Source organism: Tamandua tetradactyla, chromosome 3 (genome assembly GCF_023851605.1).
Source record: "Tamandua tetradactyla isolate mTamTet1 chromosome 3, mTamTet1.pri, whole genome shotgun sequence".
NCBI classification, from domain to species: Eukaryota; Metazoa; Chordata; class Mammalia; order Pilosa; family Myrmecophagidae; genus Tamandua; species Tamandua tetradactyla.
This window is the reverse complement of record NC_135329.1, coordinates 28,462,715-28,478,942: the sequence shown is the minus strand read 5'-3', so window position 1 is coordinate 28,478,942 and position 16,228 is coordinate 28,462,715. Positions and strand designations below refer to the sequence as shown.

General features: G+C 44.6%; 1 pseudogene; it reads right to left on the bottom strand.

Moving 5' to 3' along the window:
- Window positions 1-115: 115 nt before the first annotated feature.
- Window positions 116-15,802, bottom strand: LOC143675520 (plakophilin-4-like; annotated as a pseudogene).
- Between the last annotated feature and the right edge of the window lie 426 nt (window positions 15,803-16,228).

Genomic DNA, 16,228 nt, shown 5'->3' with positions numbered 1-16,228 from the left:
GCCTCCCCGGCTCCGCCTCCATCATGTCCCCTCGCCAGGGCTCCTGGCTGACTTAGAATCCTGACTTGGGACGAAACTCCTTCCGTCGCCTAGAATGAAAACTTTAAGCTCTCCCTTAGGTAGCTGCTTGAAGAAGAGGCCCTAGGCAGGCCCAAGAAAGAACCAGAGGTCACCAAAACGTTCTGTGTGCGTGTGTGTGTGTGTGTGTGTGTGTGTGTGTGTGTGTGTGTGAAGAACAAGAGGTCACCAAAACGTTCTGTGTGTGTGTGTGTGTGTGTGTGTGTGTGTGTGTGTGTATTGCCAAAACCTTTCCATTCAATATCTGGATCCTTTTGTATTCTTTTTGGTGGGCATAGCCAATAAACTAATAGCTTTGCTACTTTCTTATCAAGATAAGCTACATATATTTACAGTTCCTTTACTATCCTGACCACTTGGGCAAAACAAAGCGTGTTTCTAGAATTAAAACTAATTATTAAATGGGAAATTTGAGATTGTGTATATGTTACCAGAATAAAAATTAAAACAGCAGCAACAACATTGAAGTAGCAACAATACAGTGAACCCTAAAGTATGGACTATTGTTAATAATTAATTTGTTTCAAACTTTCCACATTAATGCATAATGTTAATAGGGAAAATTGTGTGTAAAGGAGGATGTACATATATGGAAACTATACTTTCTGCATGATTTTTCTGTAAACCTACAACTGTTCTAATTTTTCTGTAAACAGAACAACTGTTCTAATGAAACAACACAAAACAAAACCCCAAATGATCCAGGTATAGTGTTTCAACCTAGAATCCTTTGACACAAGTCTCTTCTGGAATGAGGCTCAGAAGAAATAAATTCGAACTATTATTTCCTGTTTTAACATTTTACTTCCAATGGTTCCTAACAATGTACAAGCTTTGTGTTTAATAATTGATTCCACACTATTCTAGTTTGCTACCTGCCAGAATGCAACACACCAGAGATGGATTGGCTTTTAATAAAAGGGGATTTATTTTGTTAGTTCTTCAGAGGAAAGGCAGCTAACTTTCATCTGAGGTTCTTTCTTACGTGGGAGGGCACAGGGTAATCTCTGCTGGCCTTCTCTCTAGGCCTCTAGTTTCCAACAACTTTCCCTGGGGTGATTCCTTTCTGCATCTCCAAAGGCCTGGGCTGAGCTGCGAGTGCTGAGATGAGGTATGCCAAGCTGCTTGGGCTGTGTTATGTCTCTTTCATTTGAGCACCAGCCAACTAAGTCAAATGTCATTCGTTGCAGCAGGCACGCCTCCTAGCGGATTGCAGATGTAAATCAGCAACAGGTGAGGTTCAGGTACCATTGGCTCATGTCCGCAGCAATAAAACTAGGTACGCTCACCTGGATAAGTTGACAACTGAATCTAACTACCACACACACTGTTGGTTCATTTGTGATTCTGGAAATACTAAAACATTGTCTGGTAGGAATTTCTGAGCTGTGCCTTCAGAGGTGACTGTTGGATTCTTTCATGCCTTCGTAATGTAGCTCTGTCAATAAAACTTGTTTCTGGACTACTGTTCCAATTTGTCAACAGCAAGCCTCAGCACAGAAGTAACAGAGACTTTGTTCCTGAATGTGTCACGTGTGAATTTATCCAACATATTCTCCCCCATTTAGCTATAAGAACATTGGGAGAGATTGCCAAATACTTTACTGAAATCAGAGTACCTGACCCACATTTTTTCCATCTACTGATCATCGACCCAATCAAAAATAGAAACGAGTTTACTTTGACTTGCTTTGTTCTTAGTGATCCATAATGTTCCTTGCTTATCTTCTATATATTTCCAAATCATTTGCTTCGTACCAGTTCCAGGACTGTTCCTGGGGCAGTTATTGGTGCTTTTCTGAGATTCGCCCTTAAAAAAGCAAGAAGTAGTGTAACAGGTGCCCTGCTGGCGATGGTGCCAGCTGAGCCCCAATCCGGGTTCAATAGTCTCGAAACGAAAAGAATTTAGAGATGAGAGGGCCAGTAGGAATAAGTAGTAAAGTTTATTAAAAAGTGAAGTTAATCAAAGAGAGCGAGAGTACACGTTAAAGAGGTTAACACCAACATGTCCAAAGGAGGGACATGCACTGAATGGAGTGGACCAGCTTGTTTTATAAGAAAGTTTTGTGGGTAGCAAGTTTCCATAATAACCTTTGAATTATTTGTCCTAGGAGGAGAAGGCTAGCGAATTCATGGTTTGTTGTTACATACCAAAAATTTGTCTTCAGGCAAACAGTTAGCAATAGTGACCCTATGTTCCCTATCATTTGCTGAGAATTTGCCTTGGGCCCAGAATTTTATAGGCTTTTATGGTTTGGGGAAGTTTCATTGGCTTTTGGGCTTTAGGGAAATTTTTGTCAAAAGAAGTTTGCAGCTCTGTATTAGTTCCTTTGGAACTAGATAAGAAAAAAGGGACTTGCAGTTGTCAGTTAGCTCTTTCAGAGCTGAATAGGAAACCAGGGACTTAATGGTTGTCTTATTTTTATCCCGCTTCAGTAGTCAACAATGTCAAATATGATAGAAAGGACTGGAAAAAGTCCTTTGATTTTGGACTTGGGTGACAGTGGTGACTTAGGAACACTTTCAGGGGAATTTTGGGCTTAGAAGCTAGATTTCCCTGGGTTTATAGATCGAAAGAGAAGTAAATATGTGACTACAGCAAAGGTAGCCTCTCAGAAGTTAGTGAGCTAAAAGACATTTAATAAAGAAAGCAACTTGCAGCATGACTTGCACAGTGTGAAAACTCTCCAATGTAAAATCTCCAACTCTGACTTTCCCCTAGGCTCCAGGCCTGCATATCTGGCTGCTTCTTCAACATCTCCTCCTGAATGTCTAATAGGCATCTCCATTCTATCATAACAAAGGCAGAACTCTTGTTTCGTTCCTACCATCCCAAGCCCTTTCCTCTTGGCCTGTACCCCATCTTACTAAATGGCATTCCCATTCAGCCTGTCGTATAAAGACCTTGGGGCCACTTTCTGACCCTGGTTCCCCACCAGGCAGTGTGTCTTTGAACTTGATTCCCATGGTGACCTCCTGACAGGGGCAGAATTAGCAGCTCCCATTACAGTCGTGTTGTTTTCTAGCAATTCTCCTCAATGGTTCAGCCTAGAGCTCACTGCACCATTCATCTCAATGATTTTGTAGGCTCCTAATTGCCTATATTACATATCTTTCTATTTAAAATAGCTAGAGCGGCTTGTGTTGCCTGCTACTGAATCCTGACTGGTGCAGTACTGTTTATGATACATATGTTTGTATGTTTGCAGAAGCAGCAAATTAAGAGGAGTCTGGGGACCCCAGTAATGCTCTGCTCAATAAGAACGTCATTTAGTGGAATAAAAGTCTGCGTAATTTGTGGTTGATTTCAATCCATACTCTGTTAAGTAATCAGTAGAAGCTGGAAAGTAAATGTTAGAAAGAATGCCATACCTGAAAGAGAATAAATGCTCACCTGATTGTGGAGAAGAAAAGAATTTATTCATGATCTTGCAAGAACGGGTGCCTAGCTGAATAATGGTGACTGGCATGCTGAGCAACCAAAAGCATTGATTTTATCTCCTACGCCTAGGAGTCTTTCACACTTTTCATCATAGGGATCTTCTTCTTTAAGGGATGTTCTAGTTTGCTAGCTGCTGGAATGCAACACACTAGAGACAGATTGGCTTTCAATAAAAGGGGATTTATTTAGTTGATGTATATTTCTTCAGAGGAAAGGCAGCTAACTTTGAACTGAGGTTCTTTCTTACGTGGGAAGGCACAGGACGATCTCTGCTGGCCTTCTCTCCAGGACTCTGGGTTCCAACAAATTTCCCTAGGGTGATTCCTTTCTGCATCACAAAGGTCTGGGCTGAGCTGTGAGTACTAAGGTAAGGTATGCTGAGCTGCTTGGACTGTGCTACATTGAGCTCTCTCATTTAAGCACCAGCCAATTAAATCAAACATCATTCATTGCAGCAGGCATGCCTCTTAGCCGCCTGCAGATGTAAATCAGCAACAGATGAGGTTCACGTACCATTGGCTCATGTCCACAGCAACAGAACTAGGCACCTTCACCTGGCCGAGTTGACAACTGAACCTAACTACCACAGGGAGTACAAAATGCTTTACCTGTACTGAATAAGCATTTGCTTGGTTAAGGCAGCCTCAATGAGTCTCTGAATTAACCCTCAGGCACATGGGATAATGCAGCACCCAAGTGCTGTGAGTACCCCAGCTATGACCATTAAAAAAAATTAGTATGGACAGTGCCACCCCTTTAAAAGCTTTTTAACCATCCTATGAGGTTAAATTCAATGCCTGAATTTTCCACCAATTCCTCAGATAAAGCCATTAAGCCTGTAAAGCTTTGGTGATAGTTCCATCTGGGGTTGTATTATTGGGGATAAATGTACAACAACTACCCCAGACCATAACACAAATGCCTCTCTTTTCAGCTAATATCATGTCTAGGGATATTTTCCCATGCCATTCAGCTAGTAGCATCCTACTATTCTGCTACTCCCTTAAATCTTTGCTGATTACTTTGCTGATTAATCCATTCCATATTTTTGTTGATGGAAATCCACCAGAATAAGGATGACTCAAATCCTGCAGCTATTTGATTCTTGGTCTTAACTCATCCAGGATTTCCCTTGGCAATCCCTATCATTAAAGGAAGCAAGTCAGCTTCTTTTCTTTCTTTTTCCTTGGGTTAGAACTTCCTTCTCCCTTTCAAATGCCAGGGTGAATGGGATGGCCAATTGGACCAGAGCACAGGTCCCTTTCCACTTCTTAGGTAATACTGGTTGGAGGATGCTCTTTCCACAATACTGCCAAAGGTCTGCTTGGGGTATGGTTAAACCAGAGAAGTTGCCAGTGCTGTCCTCAGTCACATCCCACACTTGGGTACACGAGACCATGGTCCCACGGTCCTGGAGCCCTTCTTCCCATTTAGAGAGATAGTTTTCTGGACCTTGGCTTTCTGGACTGGGGCAAGAAGCCAGTGTGGCCTTGACTTTTCTGCCCCGACTGGAGGTGAAAGAGAGGACAATATACTACAATTTTCATCAGGAGTAGTATTCTGAAAAAGGAGTACCATACTGTTCTAGTTTGCTAGCTGCTGGAATGCAACCACCAGAAATGGAATGGCTTTTAAAACGGGGAATTTCATATGTTACTAGTTTATAGTTCTAAGGCCGAGAAAATGTCCCAATTAAAACAAGTCTATAGAAATGTCCAATCGAAGGCATCCAGGGGAAGATACTTTGGTTTAAGAAGGCTGATGATGTTCAGTGTTTCTCTCTCAGCTGGAAGGGCACATGGTGAACACAATGTCATCTGCTAGCTTTCTCTCCTGGCTTTCTGTTTCGTGAAGCTCCCCAGAGGCATTTTCCTTCTTTATCTCCAAACATCTCTGGCTGGTGGGCTCTGCTTCTCATGGCTACGTCATTCTGCTTTGCTCTCTCAGAATCTCCTATTCTCCAAAATGTTTCCTCTTTTATAGGACTCCAGTAAACCAATCAAGACCCACCTGAATGGGTGGAGACATGTCTCCACCTAATCCAGCTTAACAACCACTCTTGATTGAGTCATATCTCCAGGGAGATGATCTAATTACAGATTCAAACATACAATAGGGGTTAGAAGAAATGGCTGGATTTATAAAATGGGATTAGGATTAAAACATGGCTTTTCTAGGGTACATACATTCTTTCAAACCGGTACACATACATTTGAGCTCCTTTTTGTGTTTCTCCATACCCATCGGAAAGGGCATGACAAGAGCAGTGGGGGTTGGCCTGTTGCATGAGCATAATAGTTGCTTTTGTTTAGACTTTGGACTGTATATTTGATCCATCCCGCCAAGGCATTTGTATCTTCGTACACTATCTCTATCCCTATGGTTTGCTCCAAATTTTCTGTTCTGTCCACCCTGACAACTTTGGGATCATTTTGTATTAGAGAGCTAACCTCTAGCTGAATGTTCTTAGGTGCTATTGAAGAGTTAACTGGAAAGGGTGTTATTGGTGTTGGAGATCCTGAAGCTTCCTAGAAGGTCTTTCCCAGTGAGGTCTGCCCCATCCCACATATTCTGTCAACTACTACTGCATCTCTGCTGCCACCCACTGCTGGATATTTGTCTGCTTTCTTGATGGTTATCACCACCAGGCTACACTGCCTTTAGGTTTGTGCCTATGCCCAGGGTCCATCCTTGAAGCTAGGGAGTCCATCATACATCATCCCATGAGGGGCAAGGAGAGGCTCGACTGTAACCCCTCCACTACTGGTTCTGGACACAAGTACTTGTTTTTCCCACTCTATTGCCATTGATTTGTTAAGTTTCCAAAGTCTATTATTTGCCAGGCATCAAATGTTAGACCTAGAGGATAGGACCCCTTCCCCCTGATGTAACCTACCCCAGGCAAATATTTCAGAAAGCCTCTCTTATCCCAAATGCCCCGGCCCGGTGTCTCTTTCACCCTTTATTAGTTGTCCTCTTGCAATAACTTCCCATTGCTCAGCTTCCATTCTCCAGAAAATTCATTCTTGTGTAAACTCCCCTTATTTACTCTACTCCCTCCAGCATTTATAACCCTGAGTGCCTAAGGTAGTGTTTAAATTTTAAACTTTACCAATGGAAAGCTGCCATTCCAAACTTCCTCCTACTTCTGAAAACTAGCCAATAGGGACCTGCCTAACCTTTGCCCCCAACTCTAACTCTAAGCCTTAAAAACAAAAACTTATCCCCCCTGCACTCCTCCCCACCCCCCGCCACTACTTTGGGGCAGCCTTTTTTCTCTTTCTCTTGAAATGCTGCCTGGATGGTTCTGTTTTTCCCTGAAATAAAGACTTTGCCTAAACTCTTTTGCCCTACCTCCTTCTTGGTGAGTTTGCTGAGTTTGCCTTCCACCAAACTGTACAGTTTGGGACTTTAAACCTGCCAATTTACTACCGATTTGATGGGGTTTGTTGCATCCCCTATTTGTAACATTATGACAAGCATAATTATTCTCATTTTTAAATTGGGCTTCAGATCCCTTATCTGTCTTCCTTGGGTAAGACTTTTCTTTGGCCAGGGTCACTATTAACTATGTTAGATTAAAGTACAGAATCCAAACTCCAAATCCAAAAACCCATTTTACCCTCCCAACTATTGTCTCTTTAATATGATTTTAAAGGGTTTGAAGTTGCCATTATTTCCCAGAGATTGGACTGTATTGTTGGGTACTTACCATCCAGCTCAGGTATTGATGCTTTTACTTGGTTGTACTGGGTCCAGCCTTTCTTTGCCATCTGGATGGTCATTTTAATTGTCAATGTCCTTCCCAGGCCAGTTGGAGGTTGGAGTCTTTCCATGATTTGATGAGGACCCAACTGCTGGGTTGGTGTTGAAGGGCAGCAAATTTAGGAGGTGGGGTCTGGGCCAGCAAGCCGAGGTGCCTGCGGGATGAGAGACTAGAGGACAAAACCAGTACATAATTCTTAAGGAAGAGGTCCTTTGTAAAGTTAGCTACTGGCATGGTCTGTCCTAAGGCAAAATTCTCCTCTGACTCTGGACTTGTAAAATTCAGAATAAGTTATTTGCTGCTAACATACAAAGGAGGGACAGTCATAGTATACATATTTTTGTTTCCATAAGGAGAAATTGGAAGGAACCTACAGGGCAAACTCCATTAAATTTTAAAGTCTAAGAGTCATTTATCTTTGGGGTTTTAGAAAGTCGCAGCCCCACCCTTTCCAAGGGTCTGCACAGCAATCCACCTCTCTCCAAATGCAACCTTGGGGAACACTGGGAAGAGCACACCCCTCTCGGGTCCACCCTCTCTAAACATTAGGGCCACATCTGGGCTCTCTGCCATCTCTGGGGCAAATGCTCAGTCTCCCCATGTGGTGGCAGCCAGGCTCTCCAGAATCCTCAAGGACAGTCCTCAACCCTCTCCAAGGCCTGGGGTGGTACCACTCCTCCACCATGACGTGGAAGGCCCATCCTCTGCCTTTGGGGCAAACTTACCCTCTCCAAGTGCTTGGGTGGGTCCACTCTCCTGGCCCAAGGTCTTCTGATTTCAGACCCCAGCCTCCATAGTTCTGCCCCATTTTTTCCTCCAATGTGTCCATTCCCAACAATTTACTCTAAGCTTCTGGAATGCACAGCAGGGGATTTATAATTTGGTTATCTTCCCAATAGATATTAGTTGGTTTGAAAATGGGGACTTTAAATCTCTCCCCTTTTACCCCTAAACTGTGGGGGAGCTACTGAGAATTCGATTCCCTTTGGGATATGGGTCGCAGAAGATGGAGCTGCCCCAGTATCCATCAAAAAGTTAATTTCCAGGGTGCATGGGTGGTTCAGTGGTAGAATGCTCATCTTCAATGCAGGAGACCTGGGTTCGATTGCCAGACCATGCACCCGCCCCATAAAAAATGCAATTTCTTCCTGATATGGGCCCACCTTTAAGTTTGCCAAAGTCTCCTGGTGGGTTCTTGAGATGAGGAGGCTCTGACCTCCCTAATCCTCAAAATTCATTAGGGGTATCACCCAACCTTCTTTCTTTAAACTCGGGCATTCCCTTTTTGAAATGACCAGGTTTCCCACAGTGATTACACCCTGCTGAGTCCTGTACCCTCCTCACTCCTTTATTCCCTTCGACCTAGACTGTTTTTCTATCTTGCCTCTGTCTGTCTCCTCCCTGCTTTATTTTTAATCCCTTCTTGACCATGTGGTTGACTGTTTTCAACATGACTTTAGCTTGTTGCTTCTGCTTTTCTCTTTCCTTCTCACAACCCATTATAACCAATGGCATGGCAGGGGAAGCTGTTCAGCTAAGTGATTTAGTTTCTGCACTTGGCGGGCAGCCTGGGAAACATCCAGGCAGTGTGTATGCTGGCTCCTCAGTGAAGCTCTCCTTGGCCTGTCCCTGCGGGCCCATCCCTGGCACTGCTTCCCACCCCCAGAGAGGCCAGCAACTGAGCCATCCTGAGAGCCTAGGGGTGGGCCACGTATGACCAAGGGATTTGGGGCTTAGCAGAGGGAGCTGGGCTGACGCAGAGCCCATGGTTTCAGCCCTGGTGTCTCGGTGCCACCCCTCCCCACTCCCCTACCCTGGTCTGCCATGTGTCTCTGGTTTGCTTGCCTTCCTGGGCTCAGAAAAGACCACGGGTCCCTCCATGCAGTAGTGACCAGCATGCAGCTAATGGTTACAGAGCTGACAGGGCTGGTATGTACCTCGTGACTACTGCAAACAGGGCCTGTTCTCAGCTCCTCTTTTCTGCTTCACTCTTGAGTAAGCAAGACTTCTGGTAATTGGCACCTAGGAGACACCTACACTGCTTCTCCAAAGTAGATTAGAAGCTGAGAGCTCTAGCGTGTCAGCCCTGACACTGAGCAGTTCCAGACACACCCTCTCTCACTTGCTCCCTACTCCCTCTCATAGAACACCTCAGAGCAGACAAATAACAAATGAAAGCCCATGCCTGGGCCAAAGAAGGAACAGGCGATTCTGCATCTAAAATAAAATGTGGATGCAAAGAAAGGAGCCCAATTGGGTCTCAAGGGCCGCCATCACCAGTAAAATTGAATACAGCAAAACATCACAACTAAAATACACTTTGAGACTCTCTCAATAACTCTCCTAGTGATTTATCCCTCTATCTGTCTATTTTCTGGATCTTTTTCTGAAGGTCAGCCCAAGACCCCTTTACATCCTTGGGTCACAGGACTATCAGGGTCCATCTCTGAATATTTCCTCACCTGGTCTCTCAACTTTTGCAGGTAAGCAGAGGGAGTTTTGTTTAAGTCCATTCCTCAAACAAACAAACAAACAAACAAACAAAAAATGTAATACCCAACAAGATTTTGCTGGAAAAGATGCATCTTTAATTTAACCAAGAATTCCTTGTGTCTCTTTAATCATCCAACTTCTCCTTGGCTCAGTAACTTGCCCAAATAGATCAGCAAGCAGGCATCTTTTCTGCCACCTCAAATAATGCCAACATTATTGCTCATAAGTAGTTGGCATGTTCTATCAGAAGACACCATAACTCTTCTAGGAGTCCAAATCCTGCACTGACACTTTCATCAAGACTGAACTCCCATAGGAAAATGTTCCCACATCAAGATAGTTTTATTCAACCATTTGCTTCCCTTTTTTTTTTTTTTTTTTAAAGGAAAGACAGAGAGAAGGAAGGAAGGAAGGAAGAAAGGGAAACATTTTTAAACATTTTCTTGTTTTATTGTATTCTGTTTCTCCGTTTTTGTTACATGGGCTGGGGCCGGGAATCGAACCGAGGTCCTCCGGCATAGCAGGCAAGCACTTTGCCCGCTGAGCCACCGCGGCCCGCCCTGCTTCCCTTTTACTAGTAGCAAGCTGGCAACTCCTGTATTTGGCAAAGGGATTTGTTATAGAGATGCCCAAACTCTGCATTAAGTGGTGACATACCTCTTTGAAATAGTTCTATTGAACTAAAGAGACAAATCTAGAAAATCACCAGATTATCAGTAACTCTGGGTAGCTTCTTCAAGTCCCTTTTAAGGACTAAAAAATACTGGATAGTTTAAGCTGTCTTTTCCTGAGCTACCACAAAGGCTTTATTTAAGTTCAGCCAATTTTATCCCCTGTATACTGAGGCCTTGAAGATCTCTTATTTGTGCCCTGTCTTCTTGAAAGCATGAGGTTGGTACAAAGCCAATCCTCATCTTCTCTGTATTTTGACCAGAATTCATCAAGTGGCACAATGCTTTCTTTTGTCCAAATGTACATTTTCCTTTCCCTTGGTCTGATTATTAACAGTCCAATATGGATGTTATGGACCATCCAGAGAAATGTTCCCAGGGGATTCTATAGGTACCCCTTTCCTTTTTCCCTGGCCGGCTAACTGCCTCTACCCATTCTGAGTCTTTGCCTGAGTTACTCTGTCAAGCACCCTTTTGCTTAGTCCTACTCTTCTGGCCCTTTCCCTCATGGGCAAAGAGAACCATGGATTGGGACTCTGTACTTGCTTATTCACCACCAGGCTCATCAGAATTCATCCCAACCACCAAGACAATACTTAATAGACTTTTTCTTACCTTGGTCCATGCACAGAGTTTCCCAGTCACTGTGTGGCAGATTTTCCCTTCCCCCTTTCTCCTTCAAAATCGGTGGATCCAAGCATCAGATCTCAGGTCCTCTGGCTGCCTGCATTGGGCCCCCAACTGCAGAGAATGAGACTGCTCAATCAGTGGGGCATGCCTTCCCTTCGTCCTCCCTGGAGGTCCTCCTCTAGACTGCTCAATCAGTGGGGCATGCCTTCCCTTCGTCCTTCCTGGAGGTCCTCCTCTGAAGCCTCAGATACCAGATGAGCCCCCAAATTGTTAGAAAGAACACCATACCTTCTCCTTTGGAGGATGTTTGTAGGAAGGGAGGGGCCTGGGTTGTGAGCTTTTATAGCAGGCACATTAAGTCCTGAGTGGTAATTATTGTTTGTGGATTTTGAGAGGCTGATATATACATATATATCTGACGGGGGTGAGGCTGATCAGGTTAGTGTTGAAGTGGTTTGGGGTACAGGGGTAAGGAAGGCATTGTCTATATTTTGGAACCACATGTGCTCTTTGAGACCAAAGGATTGTTAAGTCTGGAATTGAAATTTTCTGTAGCACATGGTCTGGCTCATCCTATCTGTATGACTCATTTGAACAGTTGAAATACAGGGAGCCCAGCGTAGGAGGGAGGTCCTTTAATCCTGTATAGATTAATGTGATGCCTGGATGCATCCTAGAGGATGTTGAGTGGATAATCAAGAAGTGTTGGTGGGGTCCCTTGGGGGATGGGAGAAAAAATATTGAAGTATTGAACTTTGCCATAGGAGATCCCCTGATGCTGTGTCAAACATTAGGGACACCCAGATCAGTGGGCCATGCCCTTGATCTTGAGATTTACTCTTGTGAAACTTGTGTAGGTAACGGAGAAGCTTAGCCTACCTATAGGCATGCCTAAGAGTTGCTTCTGGAGGACCTCTGTTGTTGCTCAGACGTGACCTTAATCTCACTAAGCCCAGCTCTGCAAGTGGGGTCATTGCCCTCCTCACTGCATGGGGCATGGCATCCAGGGGTGGTAGTCTCCCTGGCGGCATGGGGGATGGCTCTTGGGGATGGGTCTGGCCCTGGCACCATGGGATCAACAGTTCCATCCTGACCAAAATGGTGAAAAGAAATGTAACTAATAAAATGTCAGTGGCAGAGAGAGTTCAAATGGAGTTAAGGGGCTGCTCTGGAGGTTGCTCTTACACAAGCTTCAGTTGGACATTGCTGCCTGTCATGACTCACCAAGCCCCAGCTGGGGCCATTCCAGCCAGTCCTACAAAACACCTGGGACAATGTATGGGATTCTGCAGGCATTCCATACACTTTGTGTTTGTCTGGGGGCCTGCAGCCTCTGGGTGGGCCCCTGGACTGGGTGGGCCCTGGAGCCTGGAGGACCCAGCCTCTCCAGGGCATCAGATGGTTCATCTCCCTGCCCCATATTGGTGGTGGACCCTTCCGGCATGGGGGGATTGGAGTGGCTGTGGCCCGGGTGCCCCTGGAGGGGGGGATGGAGGGATCAAGGGTGGCGGTGGAGTTGTACGGAGAGGATAGGATTTGGCAGGTGAATATGATTGCTGAATCATTGGATTAATGTCTCTTTTGGTCTCCACTATCCTGGAGTGGCTGGAGGTAGAGACCTGGAATTGTGGAGTTGTGGCCCATGCCAAACTCTGAAGTGTGTTCTGCAGCTGGTTGTGGTGTGGGGTTTGAAATTTGTTACTTTTTTGTGTATATGCTGTTTTTCACAGAAGAGGAGGGAAGAAGGTCGATTGTGGTGATAGGAAGGTGTTTGTGCCTTCTGGCCTCCTGTATTCTGGGGGCGGCTGGATGGGGAGGTCTGGGAGTATCATGTGGTGGCCTGTGGCAGGCTCTGGGATCTGTCCTGTGGCTGCTTGCTGGGGATGCTTTGACAACTATTGCTTTTTTTTTCTTTGCTTTTTGTGTGTGTTATATTATACAGTGGAAAAGTTATTTACAAAAAAGAAAAAAAAGAAGAAAGAAAGACCGCCAAACCTGAAAGAGAATAAACACTCCCTTGATTGTAGGGAAGAAAAGAATTTATTTACAATCTTGCAAGAGTGGGTTCTTAGCCGAAAAATGGTGGGGCGACTGAAAGCAGCAATATATATCTCCTAAGCCTAACCTGCAGGGCCCTCCCTTGTTTCTCCACTGATTGGATACTCCAGAGGTTACAGCCTATGCAGGTAGCCTAACTAATTCAAGTTTCTGGTGGAAGCGTAAGCTTTTGATTACGCTTAACATTTCAATGACCCCGGATACTACTTATTTAAACCTGTTTCTACCTATTTGGCACCAATTCAGGGCTTAAGTCAGAGGCACTCCCCTTCCCTGCCTGCAAGACCAGTTTGAGCTGTCCTGCAGCCTTTTCCTGCAGCCCTTTCCTGTGGCATCTTCTGTGAAAGCTAAACTTAATTTTCTTGTGTGAACTTGGTCATCAAAATAAGGATCTTCATAGCTATGAGGAGACAGCAAATGCAATCTGCATGCATCAAGGTTCTTTCTGTTGGTGTCATCTTGACTATAACAAGCTGTTGATGCTGTAGCCATTTATTTTGTTCTCTTGCTGGTTAGGAATAGGAACTGATGTAAATTGGTGAAGGTTTGCTGGAGCCAGGGTAGAGGCCGCTACGTGTGGCACCCCCTTGGCTACTTATAATACTGCACAGGTGGTTGGGTCCTGTAGTATTCAATGTGAGGCTCTCTGATTCCTAACAGTGCTGGTGAAGAAGAGGTGCTGCCGACTGACCAAATAATGGGTGACATCCGTTGGTTGGTGGTAGACAAGGAAGGATGTGATTTGAATTGGTCTCACTCTACTGTCGACACAGGTGTAATAAAATGATTATTCTGATTTTGATTCTACCCATCCTTTTTATAAATGCTCCAGAGGTCCCAATATTGTCATAATGTATTCAAGAACTGGGTTTCTACCTTCACCACTTTCAGAGATGATCTGTCTCCTCTGACCTTGATTATATTTACCAACTTTTCTATCCCTCCCCTGTTGGCCAGGGCCTTGGCATTCTCCATGTTTTTGCTGGTGACCCTGTGCAGAGCATAGCAGATGGCTACTAAGGTGTCTTCAGACAGTATGCTCGGGCTGTTGCCACGGGGCAGCCAGTTGACCTGGTCTCACATGGCACATTTGCCTGTGAGCTCCTCCTTGGGAACATCTAGTGCTGTAATCCTCAAGGCAGTTGCCGTTGAAGAAACGACTCTATCATTATCCATTCTCAAAAGTTCTACAAGGAAGGGGAGCCCTTTACGTTTACCAATGCCCACCTGGATGTATGCTGCAAACTTCCAATTGCAGGCAGAGAGGTTCTGGAGAGATCAGGCAGAGCTTTTCGAACTTTCTGTTAGAGTCAGATATTGTTTTACCACTGATGGATGCCACAGCATCCCCTTTTGGGGACTTCGACAGCTCTGGGATATGGCCAACTCCATCCCATTGATCCTCTTGTGGTGTTCGCTTTTTCTTTTTCTTCTTCTTTCCCCAGCTGCTTGTCTCAGATTCTTTGCTGGGAGACTCTTTTCCTAGTATGTCATCCAGTTTTTTTCACCCCAGCAGCTGGGCCTGGGGTATGGCAGAGCACTAGCAGCTGAGATCCCGTAGAATGACAGAAAACCTCATGACATGGCTGAAAACAGCCTTGTGGGATTGCTAAGCGTTCTGTTTTTCCCTCTCACAATGTGTTCTCCTCCCTTACATTATGTTCCTTTTGGCTGGTTCTTGATAAACAACTTTGAGTAAAAACAAGTCCCGTAAATGATCAAATATGTGCACATGTACTTTTCTGGAATGTATGACTTCAGCCTTGTTTTGAAAAACAATCACTGTAGCAGAAATATATCATCAACTGGGTTACTTCAATAAGCAGTTTTTTGCCTCTCAAGAAGCTCAATTCTTTTCCTTCTTTCTTTTCAGGTGGCTCCACTGAAACTCTGCAGGACAGAGTGTTTGGAGGTAACACTGGGGGACCTCCAGTTCCAGCCAATAGGGCAGGTTCCTCAGAGTGCCCACACAGTTCTCCACTGACTTGCTGTTGTAACTGGATGTGTTCATGCATGTGTGGATCACGTACAGCAGTGAGTCCACCAGACCCTCACAGGACTGCATTTGCTTCTGTACCTCCTCCCCTGCAGAGCTGAGGTTCCCAAAGCAACCTGCTGTGTGAAATTTAATTTTATGATCATCATCAAAAGAGTCATTCCATCCAGACTGTGGAACTTCACAGCATTTGTTAAATTTGAGAGAGCATCTCGAATGATTGCCATCTTTATGGCACAACATGAGGATAAATTCCAAAGAACTCCTGTAACAATCTCCCTTACTTCTGCATCAATAGATTTTTCAGCAACTACAACAAGGTAGGTATCCCACCAACATTCTTCATTACTGTTTTATTTTCATCTGCAGACTTGCCAAAAACCAGGTTTTGGAGAGCACCACAAGCATTCTTCCAATCTTCCAAACTCTGTGGTCCAAAAGTTCAACCAAATGCTTGATTTCCCATAACCTACACATCTCCATCTTCACTTTGTTGTCACCAAAGCACAGATGCGCAGGTAGGCTGTCACATTTGCCTAAACTGAGGGCGTTTGGTGCTACAGCATGTGAATGGCTTCAGGCAGCTCAGGATCATGCCAGGCAAACTCCCTGCACCCTTTCTGAATGCTGTCTGTTGAAGGTGAACTTGTGGTGCCATCATCTGCTGGTATCAATCAGCTGGATTACTAAACCTGAGTCCTTTTGGAGCCCTCTGCTTCTACCTTTGCCCCTTATAAACTATTTTCTCTTAGCAGCCAAAGTGACACTTTAAAAATCAGTCATCTTGGGTGACTACCTCAGCTTAATGGCTTCCTATTTCTTCAACATAAAAGTCAAATTCTCTTGCAGTGATCCACAAAGCCCTATATGATTGGGCAGGCTGTCACCTCTCTGATTCTGTATCCTCCTGTCCCCTTCACTCATTAGGCTTCAACTACATGTTGCTACTTCTTATTCCTCAATTATGCCACAGGCCTCTGCCTAAAAAGCTCTTCCCCAGATGACTACATGGCTCACCCCCTCACCTTTCAGGTTTTCATTCAAATGCCATCTCAGGGAAGAGTTCTTGACCACTCTGATTGAAACACTCTCTC